The following is a 7075-nucleotide window of genomic DNA, read 5'->3' on the forward strand; positions in this document are numbered from 1 at the left end:
CATCTGGCCTAGTTCTGGTCAGCTAGCCATCCAAGCCAGGTCAAATGGGTAGTGCTAGTTTGGGAGTTCACGCATGCTTCCCTGCACTTGAGACCAGCTGGCCACTTCACTCTCAGCTCTAGCCCCCAGGGTCTAGGTCAGTGCCCATGGGCTCAGGAGTTCACACATCTCCCTGAACTTCAGACCAGCCAGACCTTCCTTTTCTCTCTCTCATCTCTAAGTCAGTAGGTATCAATAGAACATGGCCAAACAGCCCATGTCTTCATTGCTGCATTTCCCCTACGTTCACAGTAGACCCAGCAAGCATACTAGACTATTCACAGATTCCCTTTAAGTTTCAGTCCTAAAAGAGGGTTTTCCCTGATGGACTAAGTTTTTCTTCCCTTGATGCTTCTATATAGATATTTATAGAATGACTGGAGTCCTGGTGTGGCGCTGTGGGTTAATACGTCAGACTGCAAAGTCATTTGAACTTGAAAGGTCGGTGGTTCAAGCTGCTCCTTGGAAACCCTACACAGGGTCGCTGTGGGTCAAATTGACTCCATGGCAGGCACTTCATAACAACAACAACCACTTGCTAGTCAGGACTTAGCAGTAGACAGAGGCCCCTAAAGGAGATGCACAATGTGCAACAGAAGGAATTAGGGGAGGAGGAGAGTTGCTCCTTCCCCTCCCTGTCCCAGGAACAGGGAGGTAGGTGAAGATGGGCTAGGTAGTGAAACTGGGCACTGTTCCAGGTGGAGAGAACAGCATGCTTGAAAGCCAAGAAGCAAAAAAAAAAAAAAAAAAATTCTGAGAAAGGAAAGAAATTCAGTGTGGTAGAAGAGTGGAGAGGAAGAGGAAGTATAAAATAGTTGACCCTGTAAGACCTAGGGAGGATTTGTGATCCTACCCTGACCACAGTTGGGATCCTGAAAGGTCTAACAAGTTCAGATTTACATTTTTAAAGGTTTATAGGAACTCAAGTGCGGAAAGTGGAGGTGAGGGAAGAGGGGGCTGGGTTAAGGGGATTCAGTGAGATCAATTAGGCTGTTGCTAGTTTGCAGGTGTAATGATGGTATGGTTTAGATGATAGCAGAGCAGGTCCCTAGCTGTGTACTTGACAGTTTAAGTGACCTGAGGCAGGTCACTTAATGGCAAAGCAACATTTGGTGAGCACCTGATGTATGTAAAATACTAAGTGTAAACTGGAGGCTGGAGTCCTGGTGTAGCACTGTGGCTTAAAGCTAATGCACTGGACTGCAAGGTCAGTTTGAACCACAAACTTACCAGTCACTCCTCTACAGTCACAACCCTATATAGGGTTGTTATGGGTTGGAACCAACTCAACCGCACTTAACAACAGCAACCACCACCACATACTGGAGGCTAATGTAAGATGTAACTGGGGGAGGACAAAGATGAATAGAATCTAATATTGCCTCTCCAAAAGTATCCATTTGGTGGACCAGTGGACAGATAGACAAATACCCAGTTAACGCCAATGAAAAAGAGCAGAGCTACAAGAAAATGCTTTCACTGAAGTGTGAGCAAAGTGCTCTGGGATTATAGACCAAGAGGTTCATTCCAATAGAGACAATGTGGGACAGCTTCCTGGAAGAAGCAGCAGTGCCTTGGGCTTCTGGGGCAAATGAACTCCAATAGAATGAACCTTAGGTATGGCCTCTGAAGTGGGGCCATCATGCCTGTCTTGCCTCCCTATAGATGGTAGTCTTATTGTGAGCATCCAAACGCAATTTGCATTTGCTTGGAGTAATTATTGCTTATGTATACGCACATCCCTGACCTCTGCTCTCTCCCCTTTTCCTTATTACAACCAGCTCTCAGGAGGAAAGTGACAAAGTCGTCCACATTGCTGAGTAAAACTGACCACCATGCCCTTCCCACCAGTACTGACATTTTAGTAAGGATTTGACCACACACCAAGCTCAGCACAAAGAATATGCTCAGGAAATCTGTTTATTTATTGAGGTAATGATGAAATGAATGGGTGAGTGGACAGACAGAAGGATGAAAATGGATTTAGGGATGATTAAGAGATGAAACCATAAAGACTTGACAGTGGTGCATGAATGTCTACAGCCATAGGCTGAGGTTCTGCTGTGGAATTGTGGGGTGGAGCTCATTTGAAGTAAGCTTCCATTAAGCTGTGGCCTCTATTCTGTTCATAGAAGATAGTCCCAGGACCCAGAGCATGGCAGACAGTTGTCTAGATAGCATCTGTGGCAGCATGTCAGTCAGGCTTCACCTCTAGTTGTTTCTAAGGCTGGAGTCCTGTCCTCAAGTGCTCTCATCAATCCAGGTTTACTCTGTGACCTGGCCTACCAGCCTGGAATGAAGAAAAGCATGTAGACTATTCTGGGTAAAGGAATAAATAGGCAGATGCATGGTCCTTTGTACTCCATCGAACAACTGCCATATACTGAGTACTAGGCACCAGGCTAAGAACTTTCCATGCATCACAACAGCCTTGTGAAAGAAGTACTATTGCTTTTTCCATTTCACAGACCAGAAACCTGTGTCCCAGAGAAAGGAAGTGACCTACATATACACAGGTACAGAGTTACTGAGTGATACAGCCTTGTGTAAGTACGAAGGCCATTTTCTTAACCACTTCACCATCTGGCCTATCTAACTCCTATCCTAGTATCTAGTAAGGTAGAACCACTGGGGCTAAGAATTGGGGCTCAAGCATACTATATGATTCCATTTATCTGACATGTCCAGAATTAGCAAATCCTCAGAGACAGAAAGCTGAATAGTTTCCTAGAACTGGGAGCAGGAGGAAATGGGAAATGAGTGCTAATGGGTACAAGGTATCATTTTGGTATGATTGTGAATATAGCAGAATATGAGAACATACTAAAAGCCATTGCATTTTATACTTCTAATGGGTTAATTGTATATGAATCACATCTCAATAAAACTTATTTAAAAGAAAAGAGTTGGGTCTCAGAAATCCCATGGTCTTGAGCCTCAGTTTCCTAACCAGTAAGATGGGAAAAATAAGTATCTCTTGAGGTTAATGTAAAGATTAAATGAGATAATACATGTTACTATCCCCACGTTGGGAAACACTGGCCCTGTAGGATAAGCACTGGACTGTGAACCACAAGGCCAGCAGCTTGAGTCTACCAGCTGCTTCACAAGAGAAAGATGAGACTTTCTGCTCCCACCAAGATTTATAGTCACGGAAACCCTATACAGGGTTGCTATGAGTTGGAATTGATTGGAGAGCACGTAACAACAAGGATCCCCATTTCAACAAGGAGAAAACTTAGTCCAAGAGAAGGGACATGTCTTGGCCCAGATGACCCAGCTGGTGTGAGTGACAGGTGAGGGGCTTGGACCCTTGTCTCTTGGCACCACCTCTTATTTTTTTTTTATCATTACCTAGACAGGAGCAATGTGTCCTTCACCTCCCATCATCACCACTACTGTTCCATCTTCTACCTTCTCTCAGACTCTGGGCCCTGTCTTCCTACTGCCTATGCCCAGAGCAGAGCCAGCTGAGGTAGCATAGTCCCCCAGAGCACTGGATACTCTCTTCCCCAGCCCCCCACCCTCTTCTCCTGGGGCCATGATGCTGTCTTGCTATTGCTTGTAATAAAGAAAATATCTCAGCTACCCTTCCATGGTTGCTTGGCAACTCCAAAGGGGGGTGGGAAGGGGGAGGGAAGGGGAGAAGGAAAGGGGGAGGATTCTGGAGCCAATCTGGAGACAAAGAGTAGGATTTGGGTGACATGGAGCCTGTTCTTAGTGCTAACCTGGCCTGGCCAGGGTGGTGGTTAGGGGCGGGAGGCTTCCTCCCACCCCAGTGTCTCACACCAATAAATATGGATTAGGGAAATGGACAGAGTTTTTCCCACGGGCCTGAAAGGCCCCATCTGACCTTTCTACCCCCTTTATGTACCAATGTGACAGTTAGAGCAAAGAGCAGGACCCCCTGAGATGCCCCTCCCCATGGCCTTCTGACTTTGAGAAACTTTTCACCCTCCTCCTTCCACCAGTCCTAGGCCAGGTCACAGTCCTGCCTGGGTCTCTGTTGCAGTAATGAGTCTGGCTTTGGGGTAGGGTTCAGGAGTTCCCAGCCTCAGTATCCAGCTCAGGCCTTGCCTACCCTGATTGGCATAAAGCCAGGCAGGAGGTCCTGGACCAATACCTGTAGAAGCCCTTCCTGCCTCCAGTGCCCTCCTCTGCTCTGCACATTCCCATTCAACTCCTCCCCACCTCTGCCCTAGGCAGGTGGCCCATCCTCCCACCATTCCTTCTATCTCTTCTCTTACCTGACTTCATCTCCCTCTTTTCCCCACCACTCATCTCCACTTTGTTTCTCTCTTTCCCTCCTTCTGGGATTGCCCACTCCCTATGTCTGCCCCAGGCCCCCCTATTTTGACATCCTCCCCATGAATCTAGGAAGTCCCATGGCTGATATTCTGGAAGAGGTGGCAGGAAGGATGGTGAAAGAGGCGAGGGGTGGTGATCTCTCTCCCTGGTGCCCTGGTCACTGGCCAGGGGTGGGGATCCGTGCCTCTGAATGGAGTCAGTGTAGAGGCAGGAAAGGCAAACATCTCAGCCTGGGCCGGGCTGGCCTACGTAGCAGGGGTGTGGAGGATGGGGCAAGGGCCTGTACTCATCTCAGTTTTCCCCACCAACCCTCTTCCAGGTCCTGGAGGGGAGGGGGGCCAACGGGTTCCTGGACTCCTGTCCCACAGCCTCCAGGAGGCGACTAGAGTTAAGAGTTGGGGATAAGCCCTCTAGTAGACACTTTTCCAGACCTTTCTCTGTCCAGTCCTCCCCCTTGACCAGCATCCTTCCTGCTTGGAAGATGCCAGGAAAATCCGTGCCTGTAAAGGGGGGCCTGGCACCTGAGTATCGGCCTGACTTGTCCTCAGCAGCAGGAAAAGGACAGAGACTCTCCAGCAGCACTATCTGCCTCCGGCTGAGGGGGAACCAAGATGCTCTGCCTTGGTGAGTGGTCCTTCAGTCCCACTGCCAGGCGGAGGGAAGTGAGGTGTCTTTGGAGGGGAGAGAGGGCTCTCAGGACCCCCTTACACTCCATATTAGATTCTAAAAGACTTCAGGAATTAGCTCAGAAAAGAGTAGCAGCTTATCCTGGTGATCTATAGCAAGTTTGTGGGGAAGCTGAGCGTCAAACCCACTACGCACCCTTACAGCTTAGAGGGCAGTACTGTAAATACTATATGGGACATCACCTTGGTCATCTCTCTCCTTCCCTCTCCACATACACAGTTTATTCCCTTAGGATTTAAGGGACTTGAGGGGTATATGGGAAGACTCTGGACAGCACCTCCCATCGCCTCCTTCCCTTCCTGTCTTCTCCCCAGGCAACATGCCCAGGGTAGTAACTCCTGTCTAGGCATCAGAGAAACTGCAGTTCTTCTCTGACCATTCCTGAGAAGCCACAGGCAAACCTTGCCTCACAGATTCCCAGAGAACAAGGCCCCTTTGCTCTTGATGTCTAACCATAGTCTCTTGTACTATAATCAAAGCCCAACTACTGCCCAGAAAGAATCTCACCAGACAGACTTAAGCAGCACTGATCCCTACTGAATCAGGCCCTGTTCTGAGGCCTTCCACACACCTCACTGAATGGCTACCACACTCCTCTAAGGTAGGTACAGTTTTATAGATCAGAAAATGCAGACACACAGAGCTGAAGTTACATGTCCTCAGACTTACTGGAGGAGTCAGAGCTGGAATATAAATCTGTATTCTGACTCTAGAGCCTGAGCAAGCCCTAAATGTTCTCTTGTGGTGATTGTGTGCTGCCAACTTGGTTCCAAGTCATTGAGACCTTGTATAGGGTTTCCGAAATTGTAAATCTTTACAAGAGTAGAAAGCCCCATCTTAATCCTGCAGCGTGTCTGGTGGGTTCAAACTGCTGATCTTGCGGTTAGTAGCACAACTCAAAACCCACTATGCCAACAGTGTTCTCTTATACTGCCTCTAATGCACTAGAGGTCATTGTGTCTATTCCTCTGCATCTGGCTGGCTGTCTAGCCCAGGCCAACCTTTGCTCACAGACAAGAATCAATCTGGTTTTTAAAAGCACCTGCTCCAAGGATGGAATCCCCCCTGGGAGTAATCAGACATTTATGTATTCATAGCATTCTGGTCTGGGAGGAGAGACTCCTCCCACCCCAACTCATCAGTAGTCAGCTGCTTCAGTGCTCCTCACTCTACCAATGGAGTATAATCAGAAGTGAACCAGCCTTGCCTCTAGTCTTGGCCCCGCAATTTCCATGCTGTGTGACATTGGACAAATGACTCAACTTCTCTGAATCTCAGTTTTTCAACTGTAATTATATATCTGCTTTGTGAAGCTGATGAGGATTATATGAAAAAAGAGGATGATGGCTAGAAGGGCTTAGCACAGTGCCTGCTTCCCGGCAAGTGCCCAGGACTAAGAAGTAAATACTGCTTATTACCACCACCACCATCATTATACAATATTATTATATTGAACTGCGAGATCGGTGGTTCAAGCTCACCAGCTTCTCCTCGGAAACCCTATACAGGGTCACTATGGGTGGGAATTGACTCAATAGCACTTAATAGCAAACATTATACTGAAAGCCTCTGTTCACAAGACCAAACCTGCTTTCAGCCTTGACATTTACCATCCTTATCACAGGAAGGGAAACTGAGGCCTGGAGTGGGGAAGGGCTTGCTCAGGGTCACAGAACAAATTGGTGGTGGACAGATAAGTAGCTCTCTGGCCCCCTGATTCCCAGCTGGATCCCCTTGTTTCTTCTCTTTTGCCCCTCAACTTGCCTAGAGGTTGACCCTGGCACCCAGACCTGCCTGTGGACCCCAGGAGAGAAGTGAGCAGCAGTTGGAGGAATGGGCTCAGAGGCCTGTGAGCAGAGCATTCTCAGCCCCAGCCCTTTGTCTGCTGCTTTGTGATGGTAAGTGCTGCCCTTAAATCAGTTCTGTGACACTGTTATTGTTGCCCAGGGCGCAAAGAGTCTAAACTTTTCCCTGAGGTCAAGAATGTGGCCGGTCCCCAAGCCAGGCCTGGGTGGTGGGGGGGTGGGGCTGGGGCCTCACC

Source organism: Chrysochloris asiatica, unplaced genomic scaffold (assembly GCF_000296735.1).
Source record: "Chrysochloris asiatica unplaced genomic scaffold, ChrAsi1.0 scaffold00014, whole genome shotgun sequence".
In the NCBI taxonomy this organism is placed as follows: domain Eukaryota; kingdom Metazoa; phylum Chordata; class Mammalia; order Afrosoricida; family Chrysochloridae; genus Chrysochloris; species Chrysochloris asiatica.